This window comes from Panthera onca, chromosome A2, assembly GCF_046562875.1.
Source record: "Panthera onca isolate mPanOnc1 chromosome A2, mPanOnc1 haplotype 2, whole genome shotgun sequence".
NCBI classification, from domain to species: domain Eukaryota; kingdom Metazoa; phylum Chordata; class Mammalia; order Carnivora; family Felidae; genus Panthera; species Panthera onca.
In genome coordinates, this window is record NC_138340.1 from 54,491,580 (window position 1) to 54,515,161 (window position 23,582).

Consider the following 23,582-nt stretch of genomic DNA (forward strand, 5'->3'; position numbering starts at 1 on the left):
ATAGAAACAAAGTAAAATAGTGGTTACCAGTGGCTGGGGAAAGGAGGGAAAAGGGAGAGTTGTTTCATGGATATAGTTTCAGATTTGCAAGATGAAAAACTTCTGGAGATCTGTTTGGCAACAAGGCGAATATACTTAATACTACTAAATTATACACTTAGAGTTATGTGTTTTTTACAATTTTTTTTTTTAAACACGAAGCTAATTGTATTTCTATTTCCAAATATGCCCCTTGATTCTGCACTTTTGTTTCCTTAAACTCCTCCTTCCTTTTCTTGCATTTAGTCATGGAGATCAACCAACAGATGTCTTTTTCCAGAAAAATGGGATCTTCTCTAAATAATAGAGGACATTCTCTCCAGATAGAAATGAAGAGTTTTGACAATAACATATCACTGCAGAGCTTTAAATACCCAGTACCAAAAAAAAAAAACAAAAAAACCCCACAAACTTATTGTCAAGAATCCTTACAAATGAACAGCTCCTTTCTGGTTTGTTCTTTAGAATACCTTATTATTTATAATCACACAATGTTAAAAAATTATTCTTTAAAAAATAATCAACTTCTTCAGTCCTCATTTAAATTTTATTGTTCATACTTGGCATTTTATAAAGAACAATTACATTAAAAATAACTGCAACATTAAATGAAATAATTCTGAGGTTTTTGTTCTCTCAAGTGGTACCCCACACAATTGTTTACAATGCCCAGAGCGTGTTGAATATGACAGCACCGCAGTCGGAGAGACAAAGGAACAACTCTTCCCTCAAGACTAAAGAAACATCTCTAGCAGTGAAAAATGAGAACCCAGGTTAAAAGAAAAGACCCAAGACCATAGATATGAATGGTGAGCAAACCAAGCAACAAGAGAAGGTTGTTTAGGATTGTTACATCTTTCCTTTTTCTTTTTTTTCTTTTTCTTAAGTTTTATGTACGCAATCTCTACACACAATGTGGGCTCAAACTTACGACCCTGAGATTAAGTCACATGCTCTACCGACTGAGCCAGCCAAGCACCCCTTGTTATGTCTTTCTATTGAGAGGACCATTTTAGCATTATGAAATATCATTCTTTATCTTTAGTAATACTTCTTGCCTTAATATCTAACTTATTTGATATTAACATGGCTTAATCACCTTTCTTTCAGCTAGTGTTTGTATGGTATTATTAGTGTTTTCTGGCCTTTTTAGTTCCATCTTTCTATTTATTTTGCATTATCTCCTATGTTCTTTATTCTTCTTTTCCTGCTTCTTTTCTATTAATCAACTATTTTTAATATTCCATTTTATTTCTTCTTTTAGTTTTACATCTTTGTGTTTTTCTTTTAGTGGTTACTGAGAAAATAATACACATTCTTGACTTGCTACAGTCTAGTTTAACCACATTCCAAACAATACAAGACCTTAACAACAATCTGACCCATTAACCCTCCTCCAACCTTTTTGCTATTGTTGTTGTAGATTTTATTTCTATAATCTTTTAAACCTCTCAACATCATATTATAATTTTTTTATATTTTTAATGTTTATTTACCTTTAAGAGAGAAGACAGAGTGCAAGCAGGCAAGGGGCAGAAAGAGAGAGGGAGACACAGAATCCAAAGTAGGGTCCAAGCTCTGAGCTGTCAGCACAGAGTCCAACATGCAGCTCGAACCCATGAACCTGTGCTGAAGTTGGACATTTAACCAACTGAACCACCCAGGCGCCCCAACAGTAATATTATAATTTTAAAACTCAACTATTAACTAAGGAAATATAGATGCAAATTATATACAAGTAAACAAAATTAAGCAATACTATTCCAGCTATATTGATATTTGCTGAAATTCTCTACAGATATGTAGTTTGGCAGCCAGGTCTTCAGGGAATGTGTTAGTGTCCAAATTCATAGGCACTGTGTATCAAATCAGCACACCATGGAATTTATAGCCTCTGGCCTCGGTAGTGTGAAATTTCTATAACACCAAAGGAACCCTGACGTAGCTCTTGAATCTAGAAGCTACACTAACTGGGGACCTCAAGTCTCCCTCTTACGTAATATTAGGCTGTCATTTTATTTCATCCTTTCCTCCTACCAGAATGTTTCCAAGAATGCTGTAAGATCAAATTCCTACACTGGACAGAAGGGGCTGTTAACCTGTTGAGATCCTTTAACACTGTTATGTTGAATTCCACAAAATTACAATTTTTGTAAGCCAAAACTTCTTTCTCAACTATTGGCAGTATCATATGGTCCAAAGTAATATTTAAGTGTAAGACTTACTAAGACCCAGGGTTTAGTTTAACTTAATCAAGATTTCCATGGGGCGCCTGGGTGGCTCAGTCGGCTAAGCGTCTGACTTCAGCTCAGGTCATGATCTCGCGGTCCATGAGTTCGAGCCCTGTGTCGGGCTCTGTGCTGACCGCTCAGAGCCTGAAGCCTGTTTCAGATTCTGTGTCTCCCTCTCTCTCTGACCCTCCCCCGTTCATGCTCTGTCTCTGTCTCAAAAATAAATAAACGTTAAAAAAATTAAAAAAAAAAAAAAAAGATTTCCTTCACCCAAATCAAGATTTGTAAGAATAGTTTTAATTTCCAAAATCAAATTTTAAGAAGATTATTCTGCCTATAACATTCTAGGCCAATGAAAAGAGAATAAAGTTCATATTTAGCTACTTAGTAAAGAGAATTTGAGGCAGAAGATAACTACAAAGGTGATTTTGCTATAGAAATGCTGTCCTTTTAGGGGCTACTAGGAAGAAACAAATGGATTCCAGTCTTTGTCTTTTCTATTTCACAATAGTGGCTCTCTATATTTTTCTTTTTTCTTTTGTAATTTAAAATGTGTGTAAGCATGTCTATAGGATAAATTCCTAAAAGCGGAATTATTAGACAAAAGGAATTATACATTGTTAGTTTCAGGTGTATACCATGATTTGATATTTGCATTTATTACAAAATGATCATCACAGCAAGTCTAGTTAAACATGTTACCATAAATTTTTTTTCCTTGTGATGACAGCTTTTAAAATCTACTCTTAGCAACTTTCAAGTACGCAATACAGTATTTTTAATTATAGTAACCATGTTGTACATTACATCCCCATGATTTATTTGTATCTTTTGGTCCCCTTCACCAATCCCCAATCCCTTACCTCAGGGAACCATCAACTTGTTTGTTATCTATATTCATGAGCTTGGGGTGTTTTTTTTGTTTGTTTTTTGAGTTTCTACATATAAGTGAGATCATACAGTATTTGTCTTTCTCTGACTTGTTTCACTTAGCATAATGCCCTCAAGGTCCATCCATGTTGGTGCAAATACCAAGATTTCATTATTTTTTATGGTTGAATAATATTCCATGTATCATACATATTAAATACACAAGTACACATACCACATTTTCTTTATCCATTCAGTCACTGACGGACACTTAGACTGTTTCCGTATCTTGGCTTTTGTTAATTTCAAAAAAAAAAAAAAAAAAAGATGAAACTTTTTGTGACTTATAATTTGGGGACAAAGAAGACTTTAGAGGGCATATCTATATCAAAGTCCCTCAAATTTCTATTCTAATAAAAGTTTCTCCACAGGGGAATTAATGGATTAAGCATGAAAGACTGAAACACTAACTTTGGCTTTATATTAAAATTAAATAATAAAAGGTAAACATTCACAAAGGCAGAGAGAACTAGAGAGGAGGCAGCAGTAGATAAGAGATGTCAATAAAAATTTGGAAGGTAAAAAAAAAAACAGGTGGTCCGGTAATAAATGACTTAGCTTCCAGCTTTTTTCCAGTTAGGTAAAGGCTTGGCAGGGTAGTGGGTAGTATGGGGAAATCAACAAGAAGCAAGCCAATTTATGCTAAAACTACAGAAAGGTCAGAACTGAACAAAAGTATTAGGGGCTCCTTTAAAATCCTGGGTGGCTCAGTGGGTTAAAAGTCCAACTTCGGCTCAGGTCATGATCTCACAGTTCATGGGTTTGAGCCCCACGTCAGGCTCTGTACTGACAGCTTAGAGCCTGGAGCCTGCTTAGGATTCTGTGTCTCCCTCTGTCTGCACCCTCCCCTTCTCGCTCCCGCCCCCCCCCCCCCCCCCAAAAAAGGGCATAGAATTGAACCTGGAAACAGAAGAATTGGTTAAAAGTATTTATAATGAGCAGTCAGATAAGCACATCACTCTTCTAACACACAGGTGATCAGCCCAGAGGTTTACTTTCTGGTGAAACTGAAACAAGGGACCAGAAGGATTCCAGAATGACAGACTCTAGACAGAACTGAGGACTGGGGTGAGGGACCATTCTCAGGACAGAAGGATTCAAACTGACAGATGACAATTTCAGTCCTCTTCCCTGTCTCCCAAAACACACGTAGCCAGGTATATTGCCACTGCCATCATCCACTCACCCTCAAAGGCAAGAGTTTGAACAATTCCTCTGGAAAAACCAACTGAAGACAAGACCCAAGACACTGACAATTAGAAGAGCTTGCAATAAAGTGGGTCTCTGCCAAATTACTGTAGAGTAAAAACCATCAACCCAAGAAAGCCTTCACAAAGGAGAGCTTCCCAGAGCATTTTAATGCCTCTCTCAAATAAGGAAAAACCATGAATGACTAGACTTTTAAGAAAAGCCTCTATTAAAGAAGACAGAGACTAAAACACCCAGAAAAAAAGAAAACTCCAAAGAGAGGCAATATAGGAAGCAAAAGAAATTATCCTCAGAGACAAAGAAATCTATAAAAGAAGAACAAGATGTAATGGGGAAAAAAGTATTTAGGGGTGCCTGGGTGGCTCAGTTGGTTAAGCACCCAACATCAGCTCAGGCCATGATTTTACAGTTTGTGAGTTTGAGCCCCACATTGGGCTTGCTGCTGTCAGTGCAGAGCCCATTTCGGATCTCCTGTTCCCTTCTCTGTCTCTCCCCTGCTCCTGCTTACACTGGCTCTCTCAAAAATAAATGTTTAAAAATAAATAAATATTAAAAATGTTTTTCATAAAGAAAAAAGAAAAAGTATTCACAGAAGAGGAAAAAATACTTAGAAAATAAGATGGGGAAAAAAATACTTAATAGAAGGATTAGGAAGTAAGTTTTAAGGAAATTTCCCAGAAATCAGAATGTGACAGAAAATAAAGAAAGAAAAATGCAAACAAAACCAAGGAGTGTAACAGGAGATCCAATTTTCGACCAACAAAAAGAATACAAACTTAAGTTGGGAAAAAGATTAAACAGTGTAAGTGAACTACAGCTATATGTAATACATGGATCAACCGCAGACACATTATTTTTGCAAAAAAGCAAGTCATACAAGACTCTCTAAACTAATACCATTTTAAAAACCCCAACAAGTACCACTAAACAATAGTTTTGTTTAGTGTCACATACATACATAATTAACTACCTTTTAAAACGTAAAAGTGAATGAAATACAAGATTTTGGACAGTGGGAGAATCACATATAGTTTCAAGAGCATAGTGATGGTAACATTCCCATTTTTAAGTTGTGTAGTCAGTTCATAGGTTATTTGTTTATTATTAGTTTTTTTTTTTTTATATATATAAGAAAGCAGCACCTTTTTTTTTTTTAAGTTTATTTATTTATTTTGAGAAAGAGAGCAGGAAAGGCAGAGAGAGAGGGAAAAAGAGAGAATCCCCAGCAGGCTCTGCACTGTCAGCACAGAGTCTGAGACAGGGCTTGAACTCACGAACCATGAGATCATGACCTGAGCAGAAACCAAGAGTTGGCCACTTAACTGAGCCACCCAGGCACCCCTTAAGTTTTTTTTAGGTATGAATAAAATATTACATAATAATTTTTTAACACAATAAAAATTTTTAAACAAAATCAAGTTTTCCAGTCAGACAAGTATGTGGCAAGTTAGTGGGAGATATGGGGAAAATACATATTTGGTTAAGATGGAACAAAAATTAATACAAGATAGTTTTCTAAAACAAGTACTTACAGATCTTTTTTTTGAGTTCTCCAGATCAAAAGGACCCACAACTATCTAGCCCAACAAAAGCCAACAAAACTCACACCAAGAACATCTTTGTAAAACCCAGGACAATAAAGGCTTTTTAAAATTCTAGAGAAAAAAAAAAAAAGATGTTATCCAAAGGATCAAGAATCAGTATGGCATCAGATTTTTCAGAGCAATACTAACAACTAAGACACAATGCTTAAAAATTCTATGGGGAAATTATATACAACATAAAATCCCACACCAAGTCAATGAAGTATCATAGTAAATGAAGGATTAAATAAAGGAATTTTGAAATGGGCACAACTTCTAAAAAATGATCTCTTATGCATCCTTTTTCACAAGGTTCCTGGAGAATATGCTCCATGAAAAATAATGAGCCAATCAAGAAGACAACATTAAATCAGAGAAACAGGGAATCTGTTATTGATTAACAGATGAAGGAGTCCCAGGACAAAAGGTGTGCAACAGTCTTTGAAAGCAATCCACTCAAACTGGAGAAGTAAGGGCATCAAGAAAAAGATGAAACTAGGAAGAATACACAACGTTTCTGAAAGTATCCAGAGGACTTGTAGTTCTTTCAGAATTTGGAAATGACCCAATTACAGCTAGAAAGAACAATCAAAATGGAAGCAATTAACTCCAGGGACAACAAAAAAATTATATAGAAAGGAAAAAAATGTAACCATGTTCTACTTATAAGGTTCAAGTTGTTGGAAGGGAGCAAAATGTGCCACCCTGCAATATGTCTCTTTGGCATGTGGATGATTCTAGGTTGATTATTTTTAAGAATAAGAAGGCTCACAAAGAAATTTTGACTTTCCACCTAAATGCCTAAAAGTATTTAGATAGAGGGCCTGCTCCAGGAAGGAAGCTATCACCTTAGATAACTACAGTATAATATGAACTTGGCATGGTAGACAGGGAGGAATTTAGCAAAGTGTGTTAATATTCCTCTCTATACCCCATTGTTTCTGTATGATCCAGTAAACATTTGTTTACCATTTAATGTTTTTCATTTTCCTGTGAACTGTCTTCTTCTCCCTTGAAGTCTCAGCCCCTACCCACTTCTCCTTAGCCCTACAGGACATATAAGCCTCAACTGCCTAACTGCCCACGAGTCTCATTCTTATGGAGCCCATATACATATGTAATTAAATATGATTTTCTGTTAATCTGACTCATGTCAATTTATTTATTTATTTATTTATTTATTTTTAAAGTTTATTTATTTTCAGAGAGACAGAGGAAGCTTGAGCAGGGGAGGAGCAGAGAGAGAGAGAGAGAGAGAGAGAGAGAGAGAGAGAGAGCAAATCCTAAGCAGGCTCTGCACTGTCAGGACAGACAGACAGAGCCTGATGCGGGCCTCAAACCCACAAAACTGTGACATCATCACCTGAGCCGAAATCAAGAGTCAGATGCTTAACTGACTGAGCCACCCAGGTGCCCCTCAATTTAATTCTTACTAACTCCAAAAGAACATTGAAAGAGAAAGGAAAAACGTCCCATCCCCTATAGTTTTGGTGTAGTTGGCAGGATCTTCACTAGCTGGAAAACTTCTTCCTCCTGAGACTGCTGCAGATGAAGAATCCTGGGATCTCTGACAAAAGCCCGCAGAAGGTTAAGATTTCTTACCAGTCAGCCTCCTAGACCTCTGTCCGTGGGGTCTGGCAGAAGTGAAAACGGTGAAACCCTTTGTTTCTTTCCTTTCTAAATTTACATTAGGAGAAAATATTTGTGGAAAATACTTGGGCATAATAACTCTAGTACAGTTGGTAATGAATATTCTTGATTTCTTGAAGGATTCTTGACTGACCCTTCAACTCCCAGAGATGGTCACTGTTTTTGTCTCAGTGGTGTCACTTGTCAGAAGGAGTAAAAACCATAGGATAGAACACAGGCATATACCCTATAGGGCTGTTCAAGCCGGCCTCAGAGACTGGTGAGTTGACAGTTCTCGCCAGACCATCATCTGTTTAAACAAACTTTGCTGTGGGTCCCCTAAGTAAAAACTAGATGAGGTTTTTCGTTTCATCTTGTTATATAAATGTCCTGAAAGTCTGGCTTTGTGACCAATGAGAATATTCTCTCTGGTCTCCTCCATCTGGAAGGTGTACTTGGTGGGGTACACCTTGGGGGCCAACTAGACCAGGGTTCCCAGACTTGAAGTCACAAACAGCACTGTCTTTGTCCGGCCATGACAGTTTTCAGGGAAGTTGATCATAAAGAGTCCCAGACCATAAGGAGCCTTTGTCATCTCAACCTTCATTGCTTCATTAGTGCTGGAAAAGTCCTATTCCAGTATTACCTGTCTGGTGTTACAGATTAGGGGGTTTTTGACTAGAAGCATCTCATGTTCCTGTGAGAGACGGGAGATACCGTTTTCACTACACCATCCTTACTGCCTGTGCAAAGAAGGCCTCTGCTCTCTTAGACTATCTTTGAGAGTGAACTTTCTGGACCTTGTGAGCGCTGCATATTTTAAACTCTCTTCAGAGATGCTTCTTGCATATTTGGTTGAGTCATAAGAAGGCTTACTGGTTTGAGTCACTAATAAAATTAATAGATCCTATTCAGCAATGGCCAGATGATCAATATTTTGAATAGGAAAAAATTTATATTTAACAACTATTAGAGAGCTCTCATCCTAAACAGCTGTCCTACTGGCACCTGTGGAAAGATCAAATTAAAAATTGCATACAAAGATATACAACAGCTTAGCGTTAGAGACTCCTTTTTATAAGATAAATGAATAGAAATTACACCAAAAATTAAAATCTACATCCAGGGGTGCCTGGGTGGCTCAGTTAGTTAAGCATCTGACTTCGGCCCAGGTCATGATCTCATGGTTCATGGGTTCTAGACCTGCCCCCCCACCTCCATGCCAGTCAGGCTTCTGTGCTGACAGACAGCTGGAGCCTGGAGCCTGCTTACGATTCTGTGTCTCCCTCTCTCTCTGCCCCTCCCCTGCTTGTGCTCCATCTCTCTCTCAAAAATAAACAAAGATTTAAAAAAAATTTTTTTAATTGACATCCAACATAAATTCCCCCCTTAAAATCCAAAGAATTAAGCGTGGCACCTTCTGGCACACTTGGTAATTTTATGTCTGAGAACTACAGACCCAGAAACTGTAGGTATGTTAAAAAAGGAAAAAAAAAAAAAAAAAAAAAGGCAGCAAAATGTTACTAATATGGTTTTGAGTCCTAACAGCATGGCTTGGCTTTCTGCCTACCCAGGATAGGCCAGGCTATGGATTCTTTCTTTTGGCTATCTGTGGGAGTGACTAGATCTTAAGAAGGTAGTAACCTTTGCATGCTCTTTGAAGATGCCCGCCCCTTAAGTCCATGAAGTTGTTCAGTACTACCAGAAATATTTAGTTTGTCTCAGCTAAAAACTGACAAGATATTTAAAAAGATTTTAAGTAGCTCTATGGTTAAAGTTGCTCAGAAATTAGAAGCTTATATTCAAAGCCTGACAGGAACTTTTTCATTCACCTCCACTAAGCTAAAATAAAACTATGCACCCAAAGGGAAAAGAGCAATTTGTAGATAATGTAATTGGATGTGCAGATCAACCCCTTGATATCATTTAGGCTGCAACCCAATTCTTTGGGAGAAAAAAAAAAAATGAGAGCAGCTGTCCTAACCTTACAAATATTTCCAAAACTAAAAAAAAGCTCTACAGGGGATCCAAAATCCATCAATTCCTTTTTACCAGTTCTAAAACCTCCCCTCCCTACTTATCTCAAACTTGTAAATTACTAGCCTCAGTAAACCAAAGTCCTTCTAGGAGGAATTCACCACCTTTCTCCAACTCTTAAAGGTGTAACTCTTGTCCTGTCTTTGAAATGTAAACAATCCAGGAGATATCTAAAACAATGCCCATACTCTCCGAAGAATAAGAGGGGAGAAAACAAAGAGGTAAAGATGACTTTTAAAAAATACAAACTGCAAAAAGGGCTCTTTTGTCCAAACTTTAGACCACAGACTCCTTAAGATTACTTCCAGGGACAAATACAAATCTTAAACGTATTCTCCACAAGGGCGCCTGGGGGCTCAGTCCGACTTCAGCTCAGGTCATGATTTCACAGCTCATGGGTTCAACCCCCACCCCACCCACCCCACCCTGTCAGGCTCTGTGCTGACATCTCAGAGCCTGTAGCCTGCTTCAGATTCTGTGTCTCCCTCTCTGCCCCTCCCCACTCACGTGCTTCTCTTTCTCTAAAATAAACATTTAAAATAAAAATTTTTAAGTCTTCTCCACAAACACTAAAAGACTTTACCCATCTGAGCAAGTAAACTTTATTCCAACTGTTACTTATAAACTAGTGAGTTTTATATAGTCTAAAATAAATAAATAAATAAATATTTCCCTACCTCTGGAAGGTATTCCCAAAATTAATTTGCAAAAGAGCTCCATGTAACTGACTTAAAAATAAGCGCTTATATAAATTCACTCTAAACTCTTAGAAGTATAGAAACTAACCCAAATGCTTTCTTTCTAAGTTCATATGATCTGAGAAAACTCTTTGGTTAAAAAAAAAAAAAAAAAAAGGTAGTTTAATTTTCTTGGTTTAATTAATGCAGACATGTCTTTAGGGTTATCGACATTAAGTGTAATATTTTTACTCTACCTAGGTTCACTAATCAAGTTCATGTTATATCTCCTGACAAAATATGTCAATAAGAAAAATGCTTGGGATGATAGCTGCCTTTGTCTAATGTCATGAAGTTTTTGTGAATAATGTAACCATCATTACTGGAGCCCCTTGGTGGCTCAGTCAGTTAAGCGTCTGACTTCTGTCCAGGTCGTGATCTCACGGTTTGTGAGTCCAAGCCCTGAGCCCTGCGTCAGGCTCTGTGCTGACAGCTCAGAGACTGGAGCCTGCTTCAGATTCTGTGTCTCACTCTCTCTCTCTCTCTGCCCCTCCCCCACTTGCGCTCTGTCCCTGTCTCTCTCTCTCTCTCAAGAATAAACATTTAAAAAAATTTAACAAAACAACTTAAAATATATTTAAAAAACTCATTGTTGAAAGCAAATAATTTAGATAGATATATGTGAGATAGGAATTTTTAGGCAAGCTTCTTAGCAACAACTATATTTTATGGTATATGTACTTAAAAACAGTTTCCGAAATATTTTTGGTAACCTGAAACTTTAGAGTTTTGCTAAGTTAAATGATAGAAATTCACTGAATATCTAGATTATCTCCAAATAAAATTAAATAATGGAACATTAATTACTGAACATAGGTTTATCTTCTTTTACCTTCCTTATTACAGAGAAACTAAAAGATAAATTTGGGTCTGTTAGTATACATTTTGTGCTTTATTGACAATGCAGTATGAAGAAGCATTAAGTTCCTAGAAATTGTGAAATGTATTCATAAATTTGCCAATCTAAAGAATGCTGGTATAACAGTTCATAATTGCTCACTACAGGCATACCCAGAGATACTATAATCTCAATTCCAGACCATGAATAAAGTGAACACCTCAATAAAGTGAATCAAATGAATTTTCTGGTTTCCCAGATATAAAATTTATGTTTACACATATTGTAACTTATTGAGGCACCTGGGTGGCTCAGTTGATTAAGCAGCCAACTCTTGATCCCAGCTCAGGTTGTGATCTCGTGGTTTGTGGGATTAAGCCCTGCGTCAAGCTCTGCACTGACAGTGCAGAGTCTGCTTGGGATTCTCTCCCTCTCTCAAAAGTAAACAAGCAAGCTTAAAAAAAGGCTTTTTTGAGGGGAGGACGCCAAGGTGGCTCAAAACGCGATCTTGCAGATCTTGAGTGTTAGCCCCACATTGGGCTCTGGGCTGGTGGTGCAGAGCTTGCTTCGGATTCTTTCTCTCTCTGCCCCTTCCCCACTTGCCCCCTCTCTCTCTCTGAGAATAAATACACTTAAAAAAAAAAAAAAAAAGTTAAAAAAAAATACTATAGCTTATTAAGTGTTCAAAAGCATTTTATCTTAAAAAAAAACAATGTACATAACTTAATTTAAAAATACTTTATCGCTAAACTCTGCTAACCATCATCTGAACTTGCAGTGAGCTGTAATCTTTTTGCTGCTAGAGGCTCTTGTCTCAATGTTGATGGCTGCTGACTGATCTTGGTGGCTGTGGCAATTTCTTAAAAGTAGACAACAGTGAAGTTTGTCACAACTGACTCTTCCTTTCATGAACCATTTCTCTGTAGCATGTGACACTATTTGATAGCATTTTACCCACAGCAGAACTTTGTCCTTGGTTGTCATTTCAACAATCTTCACAGCATCTCCACCAGCAAACTACTTTCTTTGCTCATCCATAAGAAGCAATTCCTCATCTGTTCAAGTTTGATCATGAGATTCCAGCAATTCCGTCACATCTTCAGGCTCCACTTCTAATTCTGGTTCTCTTGCTATTTCCACCACAGCTGCAACCATGTTATAAACAGATGTGCTGTCATCCAGGCTTTGTTGTTCCATTTTTAAAGCACAGGAAGGATAGACATAGTATTCTTAAGGGTCCTAGCATTTTCAAATAGGAAAGGAGCACTGGCTTCAACTTAAAAGTCACCAACTGCATTAGGTCCTACCAAGAAAGTCAGTCTTTGAAGCACTTTTGATGCTTTGAAGCCAGGCACTGACTTCTCTCTAGTTACAAGAGTCCTAGATGGCATCTTCTTCCAATATAAGGCTGTTTCATGTACACTGGAAATTTATAGTTTAGTGCAGCCATCTTCATTAACTATCTGAGCTAGAACTCCTGGATAACTTGTTGTAGCTTGGACTTGGTACTTCACTTTAACACTTTAATATTATAGAGACAGCTTCTTTCTTTAACCCTCATGAACCAACCTTTGCTAGCTTCAAACTTTTCTTCTGCAGCTTCTTCATTTCTCACAGCCTTCACAGAATTGAAGAGAGACAGGGCCATGTTCTGGACTAGGTCCTGCCTTACAGGAATGATCTTCTACCTAGACCACTAAAATTTTCTCCATATCAGCAATAAGACTGTTTCACTTTCTTATCATTTGTGTGTTTGCTGTAGTAGTACTTTTAATTTCCTTCAAGAACTCCTCCTTTGCATTCACAACTTGGCTAATTGGTGCAAGAGACCTAGCTTTCATTCTACCTTGACTCTTGACAAACCTTCCTCACTAAGCTGAGTCATTTCTAGCATCGGATTTCAAGTGAGAGATGTGTGACTCCCTCTTTAGCTTCAACACTTAGAGGCCATTGAAGGGTCATTAATTGGCCTCATTTCATTAATGTTGTGTCTCAGAGAATAGGAAGGCCCGAGGAGAGGGAGAAAGACCAGGGATCTGCTGGTCAATGGAGGAATCAGAATACCCACATTACTCTGGCTTATATGAGCATGATTTATGGTGCTTCAAAACACCAAAGATCACTAATCACAGATCACCATAACAAATACAGTAATAATTAAAAAGTTTGAAATACTATGAGAATTACCAAAACATGACACAGAGACATGAAGTCAGCAAATGTTGGAGAAATGGGGTTGATAGATTTGCTGAACACAATTCAATTCATTAAAAAAAAAAAAAAAAAAAAAAAAGCAATATCTGCAAAGTATAATAAAGCAAATCACAAAAAAATGAGGTATGCCTATACTTATTTTACTGGAAATTAAAATTTCTAAGGGCTAAGAATTCTAACTAATGTATGTAGTTAAAGCTACTAAAAATAATAAAGGAAACAAGTCTATATACAAGGAAAGTAGCATGTGTTTTCAAGAAAAGGTATGAAATATGGAGGTACTTTTAAGGGAAAGAAAGAAAATTTGTCCTACAGTAAAACTAGTTATGAGACAGGAAATTATAAAATATGAATGTAAAAAACAAAGTTGTAGGTTTGTAGAAAAGGAATATTTGAAGAGAAATTTTAATGAGAGGTCAAGCTGGTTAAAATTAAAATGAATTTATTTAACAATGAGTTTTATATCAAAAGTATACTGGTGTGAAATCAGAATTTGATTTTTCTCTTATAAAAGGACAAAGTTGGGGTGCCAGGGTGGCTCAGTCGATTAAGTGTCCAACTCTTGATTTCAGCTCAGGTCATGATCTCATGGGCTCAAGCCCTGCATGGGGCCCTGCAATGACAGCATGGAACCTGCTTGGAATTCTCCCTCTCCCTCTCTCTCTGCCCCTCCTCCGACTTGCACACACACATGCACCCGTGCTCTCTCTCAAAAATAAATAAAAAAATTTTAAAAAGGGCGAAGTTTTCTTGGTCTGCTCTCAATAACAAGAAATTATAAAGGGATTTTCTTTACCCTTAATCTGCCCACTAGAAAACAGAATTCCTGTGTTTTATCAAAATAATGCCCTATGCTTCATGTTGCTTAATCAGTTTTTGATTACTTAAGAAAACTGAATATTATATATTCTCAATATTAAAAGGGTTAAGTGTTTCCTTTATGCAGCCAGTGAACTTTCTATATTTACCTAAGTCTTAACTGCCACTTGGATAAATAGATAACTATGCACTGTTCCATAGTGACCCATTTTTAAAGTTTTTTGGTATCTTTTGACAAAGTTCCCCCAAATCAAGGAACCTCAAAATAGCTTTGGAAGAGCTCAAAATAGCTTTGGAATTTTTCAAAGGGCCCCTGAAAAACAAATGCAAAAAAATAGCATCTTTTTTATAAGGAGAGAGAGAACAAATTAGGCTTATTTGAGGGTGCCTGTATGGCTCAGTCAATTGAGCATCTGACTCTTGAGTTCAGTTCAGGTCATGATCTCACAGTCATGAGATCGAAACCCCACCCCTACCCCTAACCCACTCTGAGCATGGAGGCTGCTTGCGATTCTCTTCCTGCCCCTTCCTCCCCCACTTGAATGTGTGCAGGCGTGCACACTCTCTGTCAAAAAATAGAAATTAAAAAAATTAAAAAAAAAATTTTTAATAAACTAGGCTTATTTGATGTTATTACATGGGAAGCATTTGTCAAGTAAGTGATGATAAATCTTATATTGTATGGGAAATATTAATAGAAGTGTTCTAAAAACTATATAAAATTTCTAAAATCCTGATATGTCCTGGTATACTATTATCAATCATAATTCTAGTTATTATCTTAAAATGTTGTATGTCACAGAAATAACCAATTTCCTTGTCAACTCCATTGTAATAAACTCTAATCAGGTCGTTAACCACTGACATTTTTAAGTCTTTTATCATTTACATAGTTATGTTTTTACTCAGATACTTTTACAAAAGTGTTCCTGAAAAATGCTTTATATTCAAGGAGATTCATGGAAAAGACTCTAGAAGACAGGTTTCTGATAACTTGAAGATCATAAAATTGGACTGAGTAAAAATTTCCAGAACTATCAGGAAAACTGGATTCAAGCAAAAGAATTAGTTATATGGGACTAAATAAACGAAGGAGAATAACTATAATTTTTATAACTTTCTGTTTGAATATTGTTGGCTCTTTAATCTTGTTTCCCAGATATAAGGAAACCTTTCCTCTGAAGCCAAATATAAACTTACAGCAATTAGGTAAATTATATCTTTATAAGCATGTTTGAGACGTTTATATATTTCTCTGTACCTGATCCCTCCAGAATTTAGAAACTCTCAGTGAATATTCTTATTTTTATGGCAATATATGTATTTGCTTAATTTCAATAAGAATCTGTTCTCCTTATAACATAAGACAATTGTAAACACTGGTTATATTACCAAAATTTTGATTTTGATTGGAATGTTGTATTTGAGAGAAAGATGCAGACTCAGATATGACCAGACAGCTTTAAGGAACCAAGGAGGACTATAGACACAATAAAGCCCCTTGGAAAAACTGGCCTGGTACCTTGCTTACAAGGTTCCTAGCAGCCTTCCCAGGTGAATAAAAAAAGGTCACTTCCTGGCAGGTACAGGAACCTCAACATGTTTTGGGGACATTGAAAAGCGAGGAATTATATTGTAGGCAAGGTCTAATGGCAAGTATTTGGCTTGGTTTCTTAGCCTTTGGAGGCTGTTAAAAGTCCAATCTGAAGTTCCCTTTATACACAGTTTCACCAAAGCAGATTTAAAAGAGTCTATATGGGGGGGCGGGGGAGGGGGCACAGCGCCTGGGTGGCTCAGTTGGTTGGACAGCTGACTTCAGCTTAGGTCATGATCTTGTGGTCCATGAGCTCAAGCCCCTTGTTGGGCTCTGTGCTGACAGGTGAGAGCCTGGAGCCTGCTTCGGATTCTGTGTACCCCGTCTCTATCTCTCCCCCACTCAGGCTCTGTGTCACTCTATCTCTCAAAAATAAATGTTAATTTTTTTTTTTTTTTTTTTTTTTTAAAGAAAAAAAAGAGTCTATATGGGGTACCTGGGTGGCTCAGTTGGTTAAGCATCCAACTTTTGATACTGGTTCAGGTCCTGATCTTGCAGTCATAAGTTCCAGCCCTGTGTCAGGTTCCACACTCTGATTCCCTCTCCCTCTGCCCCTCCCCGCTCTCTCAAACATTTAAAAAATTAGTAATAAAATATAAGAGCCTATATGATCAATTGCTATTCTTGCTGCATTTATGCAAATAACCAGGCCAATTTACTAAAACTAGACTTATTTTGCAAACAAATTACTTTTAATTTGGCTATCTTTGGTAGAAATGAGAGTGGTTATAGACAGAAAAAAATGTTTCAAGAGCACACCTTTGTGGATATTAGATTCTAATACTGTTCATTCTAAATTGACTAGATCTTGAATTCTTCTAGTTTCTCCAATGTCTGGCTACAACTCTCCAAACTAATGTTTTTAATTTTTCTCCAACCCTTCTGAGTTAGAATCATTGAGAACTAAAACTGCCCTTCCTAAAGTCTTCCAAACTGAACAACTTGATGTAAACCTCAGAGAATTCACCCTAATAATTCATGTTTAGACAATCTTTGTACATGTTGCTATACGGGCCACTGACAAAGTTTGCCTGAAGACACAATGACATAATTAGAGACATTCAAACTATAAAAGATGCTTCAACCCTGACATCTAGAAATCTTCTCAACTGATTATCCTCAAAACTTACAAATTGGCTGATAATTGTTCCAATCATTAACTATTGTTCTTCTTTTCTTCCTATAGAAATGTCTTATTAAGTACCTGATTGCAGGTATAACACAGGCCTACCTCTGGAAGTCTACCTGCATTACTACCTCCTGAAATGAGTTTAACTGAACTTACCTATTGTCAAGACTGTGACTGATCCACTGAGATGAAACTATCTACCAAGTCAATTTCAGGACTGTAGGGGAGCACAATCTGCTACACCAAAATGTGTCTCTCTAGCATGTGAATGATTCTAGGCTGATTATTTTTAAGAATCAGAAGGCTCATGGGCTCAGTCAGTTAAGCATCCAACTCTTGCTGTTGGCTCAGGTCATGATCTCACAGTTCTTGAGTTCAAGCCCCACAACGGGTTCTGTGCTACAGCGTGGATCCTGCGTGGGATTTCTCTCTCCCTCTGTCTCTGCCCCTCACCGGGGCTTGCTCTCTCTTTCTTTCAAAAAATACACAAACAAAAAAAAAAAGGAATCAGAAGGGTTACAAAGAAACTTTGACCTTCCCCCTAAATGCCTAAAAGAATTTAGATAGAGAACCTGCTCCAAGAAGAGAGCTATCACCACAGCTAACTATGGTATAACTTGAACTTGGGAGTGGCAGACAGAAAGGAACTTCGCAAAGTCTGTTAAAATTCCTCTCTATGCAAAAAAAAAAAAAAAGAAAGAAAGAAAAGAAAAGAAAAGAAAAGGGGGCGCCTGGGTGGCTCAGTCGGTTAAGCTCTGACTTCGGCTTAGGTCATGATCTCACGGTCCGTGAGTTCGAGCCCCGCGTCGGGCTCTGTGCTGACTGCTCAGAGCCTGGAGCCTGTTTCAGATTCTGTGTCTCCCTCTCTCTCTGACCCTCCCCTGTTCATGCTCTGTCTCTGTCTCAAAAATAAATAAACGTTAAAAAAAAAAAAAATTCCTCTCTATGCCCCACTGTTTCTGTATGATCCAGCAAACATTTGTTTACCAAACATTCACTCTTTTTCAACTTCCTAGGAAGATTCCTTTCATCTTTCCTTTGAAGTCTCAGCCCCATACCCAACTTCTCTTTAGTTCTGGATAGCATATAAGCCTCAACTGCCTAACTTCCTGTGGGTCTCATATTCTTATGGAGCCCCATACTTACGTAATTAAATATGATTTTCTCCTGTTAATCTGCCTTATACCAGCGAAAAAGACCTCAAAGGACAGAGGAAAAATTTCCATCTCCCAACTTTGTAAAAATATTTACATTGGCATATGTAAACAGTATCAAAATTTAACTAAAATTTTAATAAAATGTGGGCAGAGAGAAAAGAACTTAATCATCATCTTCTTATAGGCAATCAACAGATACTATCTACAAAAGAAAAAAAAAAGACATAAGCATGCTATTTAGAAAATATTGAAATAAATTCCAGGATAAAAATGATTGCCTGAGGAAAAAAAAATAGAATATAGAGTTCTGGTTATTAGAACCCTGTAGTGGTTTCTTTTTTTTTTAATGTTTTATACTATGTGATAAACATAAAGGTTAAAATAAAGTTTCCCTGTGTTACATATGGTGAAGAAAACATTTGTTTTTGGGAACTCTGAAAATCTGAAAAATGGTAGTATATCAGTCTACGGAAACTCCTTCACAAAAAATTTAAGCAGATTTATAAGCAGGTAGAATATTTTATAGTTCTAATTACATTGAAAAGCAAAAAGATGACTTTTAAATTCTTGGTTTCAACAATTCTCTGAAAGACTAAGGACAAAGAAACATATCTGAAATAATATTAATTTCTTAATTTCATTTGTTCCTGTAGCTTACTGTTGGTGTAAGGTCACAATTCAGTCTTCCTTTGTCAAAATGCTTTTCAGAGTTTCCAGCTGTAATTTCAAAAGCAGTACTAGGACAATACAGAATTGTAAAGCTACAGACAATGAATGATAAGAGAAATAAACTAATGGGAAGAAAAAAATCACAAGGGTTCCAATCTTTAAGGAGAGAGAAAGTCTCTCTTTTTCCTTAAGAAAAATAGACTTAAAACATTCAATCAAAAAGAATGGCTTTGACATTTTCACACTTAGCATATGATATTGTGATCTGTAATATTTTGTGGTCTTCTATCCACAGTTCTTGGCTAATAGATCCCAAAACTCTTGGAATTTCCTGCATATTAACAGCAAAGGGAGCATCTTTTGTTATAATATTCGGTCTTTTGTCCTTAGATCCTGAAATAGCTTCAGAGCATAAAGGTGAAATGAGTGTTGTATTACTCATAACAACCTCCTCACCCTGTTCAACCACACCTGATTTTTTTTTAAGTTTATTTTTGAGAGAGAGAGAGAGAGAGAGAGAGAGAGAGAGAACGAACTCGGGAGGGGCAGAGAGAGGGGGGAGAGAGAATCCCAAGCAGGCTCTGTGCTGTCAGCGTGGAGCCCAACATGGGACTCGAACCCATAGTGAGATGATGACCTGAGCCAAAATCAAGAGTCAGATGCGTAACCAATTGAGCCAGCCAGGCGCCCATCAACCATACCTGATTTTATGTTAAGGAGGTGTCTTGTGGAATGCCTCCACTTAACTTAGGATGGGAGCTGGTTGCCAGAGGAACCAACCATGTGCTCAGACTTGGAACTTTCAGCCCCACACTCCCTCATCTCCAAGGAGTAAGGAGGGCTTGGAGATTGTGATCTGATCAACCATATCTATATAATCAAGCTTCCACAAAAATCCCTAACCCATGGGGTTCTGAGAATTTCTAGGTTGGTGAACACATGGGAAGTCCTGAGAGAGTGACACACCCAGAAGGCACGGAAGCTCTGCCCCTCTTCACACATAACTGCCCTTTGCCATTCTGGAGTTATACCCTTTTATAATAAACCTCTAATACAGTAAGTAAAATATTTTCATGAGTTCTCTGAGCCACTCTAGCAAATTTATGGAACCCAAGGAGTAGGTGGTGGGATCATTTGATCTGTAGTCAGCTGGTCAAAACCTGGACTTGCCAGTGGCAGCTAAACAGGGAGGGGAAGCAGTCTTGTGGGTCTATGCCCTTAAACTGTGGGATATGAAGCTATCTTCTCAGATAGGGTCATTATTGCATTAAACTGTAGGACACCCAGCAGATACTGCAGAGAAGTGCTTGGTGTGGGGGGAAAAAACCCACACATCTGTTAATCAGAAGTGAAGTGTACTGTGTACTATAGTAAAGAAGAGACATACAGGAGTGTCTTTTCTTTATATAAAACATCAATTGCTTTTGCAAAGATTTTTTTTCTTTTTGCCAGTTTCAATGGCAGCTATTTTTTTTAAACCTAATTATTAGGTAAATCCCACTAAAAAAGGAAAAAATAACTATTTGGTTAAACCGCATATTTGGTAAACTTAGTCTATATGTGACAAAGTGTGACTCATCTAAATAAGAAAACTGTTTATTCAATTGATTTTATTTAGTAAAATACTAGAACTACAAATCCTTATAATGATGAAAACAAGAAGCAAAAGTCAAGCTTGTCTTGGATTTCTGTACCAATGCAAAAATCTCTGCACCCAAATGCAACAAAAGATAATGACATAGAAGTAGGAGCAAAAAAATTTTTTAAAAAAAGGATATACATCCCAAACCAGTATGTAGACCGAAGGAAGGTAATTTATACTATGGCCTAAATTCTCCTGAGCTATAATCAGATCATAAAACCTTTATTCCCATTCTCACAAAGCTAAACTTCTAACAACAGAAAATAGCCTGGATTCCATCTTTCTACCAAGAAACTCAAGCAAGATCACCTTATTTGCAAAGGCCCTCTGGAGGAACATTCCTAAGAAGAATATATTAACCTCACGAGTATTTATCTGTTTAAACTTAATTTGATTCTATGTTTGGTATAACTCATCACAAATCTTGTAAAGACAATTTGTGACACCCAAGGAATATGGAAAATGGAAAGAAATTTATCAAAGAAATATTTCCACTAATAAACAATCAGTTGCAATAACAAAATGGGTAGATTGTTTTCTTCAGCTGTTCTGCATTTTTGTAGCAGACAACAGTTCCAAGCAGTATAAAACGTAGACACTGTTCTTTAACCCAGAAGAATGTATAGTTGTGTCCTGCACAATCTACAATCATTTGAAAACAAGTTAAATGTTGTTGGAAAACCTCCAGTGAGCTAAAGCCAGAAAACAATGTTTAAGATATTCTACTTCTACACTAAAAGATGGTGGTTATTTGTGTATTTGCATAGCTGCTTAACATATGAGGCTTTTATTAATAAACCAAGTGTATGCTCCCTAAGATTGTATTATATTCTAATAAGCTTCTATTTCACTAAAATTGTAGAAAACATCTCCCAAAGAACATCCCACAGGCCATCCAATGGCCTTTCATTTTGTGTCTTTTATACTTTAAAAAAAAAAAGTGCTACTAAGATGGAAATCTTCTCAACAAATGCAGGATTAGAAATTAAAAAACAAAATCTCAAGTTCTAACGATGCTAGACACTCTTAGATGCATTGAAGCAGAAGGGCTTCTGCCTCTCTGTGAGCAATGACACAGAACAGGGTATTATATCAACCAGGAAAGAAGAAAATCACCACCACAACAAAGAAACTTAAGTAGGTGCTCTGTAGCACTATAGTCACATCCACAATACTCAAATCAAGTACAGTGAAAAAGCTATAAGCTTATTGCTGGCTTATCTTTGCTAGCTGGATTTCACAAAACCATCCCCTCACCATAAAGAAAAAAGAAAAAGGGCAGATGGATGCTAAAGTTTTGTTTTGAAGGCAATACAATTTTGAGCTTAAAAAAGTGAAGCTACTCAATTACATCACAGAATAAATTATTCTTTAAAAAAAATTTTTTTTAATGTTTACTTATTTTTGAGAGAGAGACAGAGCACAGTGGGGAAGGGTCAGAGAAAGAGGGAGACACAGAACCCAAAGCAGGCTCCAGGCTCCGAGCTGTCAGCCCAGAGCCAGACACAGGGTTCAAACTCACGAACCGTGAGATCACGACCTGAGCTGAATTTGGACGCCTAACCGACTGAGCCACCCAGGCGCCCCCAGAATTACTTATTCTTAGTGAAACAGTACTTATAGATTTATTTTAGTAACTTACAGATTTTAGAGGGAATGTGATACTATACACTTTAAAATAATGGTTCATCCTTAACTTGCTTTCATGTTTTCTCCCTGCCTCTCTCCTTTTATTTGGTATACTAAAGCAGAGTAAAACTCTGTTGATAAAGTTCATTGTTGGAATTCCTTACTTATAGATTTATTCTCCTATATAGTCAGGATATTACAAGAAAACTTAAAACTTTTTCCTATGTGGAGATAGCTTGTGAAGCAGAAACCATAAAAAATTTTTTTTAAGTTTATTTATTTCGAGAGAGAAAGAGAGAGACAGAAATGGAGAGAGCACGAGCGGGGTAGGGGCAGAGAGAGGGAGAAAGAGAATCTCAAGCAGGCTCCAGGCTCCAAGCTATCAGGACAGAGCTTGGCACTCATAAATCATGAGATCAAGACCTGAGCCAAAATCAAGAGTTGGAAGCTTAACTGAGTGAGCCACCCAAGCACCCCAGAAATCATCAAATTAAAAAAAAAATTTTTAATGTTTATTTATTTTTGAGAGAGAGATAAGAGCGTGAGCAGGGGAGGGACAGAGAGAGAGGGAGACACAGAATCCAAAGCAGCTCCAGGCTCTGAGCTGTCAGCACAGAGCCCAACATGGGGCTCAAATCCACAAACTGTGAGATCAAGACCTGAGCCAAAGTCAGATGCTCAACCGACTGAGTCACCCAGGTGCCCCATCAAATTTCTAAAGACAGCAGAAGTTCTGAGCAGGTTTGGGTGAAGAAGTTGAACAATTTCCTGTTTAGTCCTGTTCCAGATTCACAGCCTAAGTTTCCTACAGTGTTTTAAATGTAAGTGCTCCACCTATGAATTCCTATCTATAGTCATAGAATTCAGGAGTATCAGAGGTTGTTTAGTCCAACTCTCAACTGGAGTCATGGATATGTCCTACAACATGCATGATGTGTGTGTGGTTCTCCAGCTTTTGCCTGATCTTCCCCAGGCAACCTACCACAAAACTGACAGTTCTGTTGTAAAATCTGTTCTTATATTATGGTTAGCATCACATTCCTAAGGTATATATAAATGTTTTTCATATACATGCACCTGAATGTATGCAAGACAATCCAATGGACTGTGGTAAGAAAACATTGTAACTTCCGTTTGTACTTTTATCTCATCATTTTTTAAAAAAATTTTTGTTAGTATTTATTTATTTTTGACACAGAGAGAGACAGAGCATGAGTGGGGAGGGGCAAAGAGAGAGGGAGACCCAGAATTCAAAGCAGGCTCCAGGCCCTGAGCTGTCAGCACAGAGCCTGACGCGGGGCCTGAACTCACGGACTGCGAGATCATGACCTAAGCCAAAGTAGGACGCTCAACCAACTGAGCCACCCAGGCGCCCCTATCTCATCCTTTTAATTTAATTTTTATATTATATGATGTATGTAATTTATAGAAACAATTTTATTTGTACAATTTAAAACATAAAAATATTGGAGACATGCTAAAGGTGTGGGTGGGCA

The 23,582-nt window shown here is 37.3% G+C and overlaps 1 protein-coding gene across 8 annotated transcripts in view; it reads right to left on the reverse strand.

Moving 5' to 3' along the window:
• The window catches only part of TMCC1 (transmembrane and coiled-coil domain family 1), a 252,409-nt gene that overhangs the window by 137,801 nt on the left and 91,026 nt on the right, over window positions 1-23,582 (reverse strand). The window lies entirely within an intron of this gene.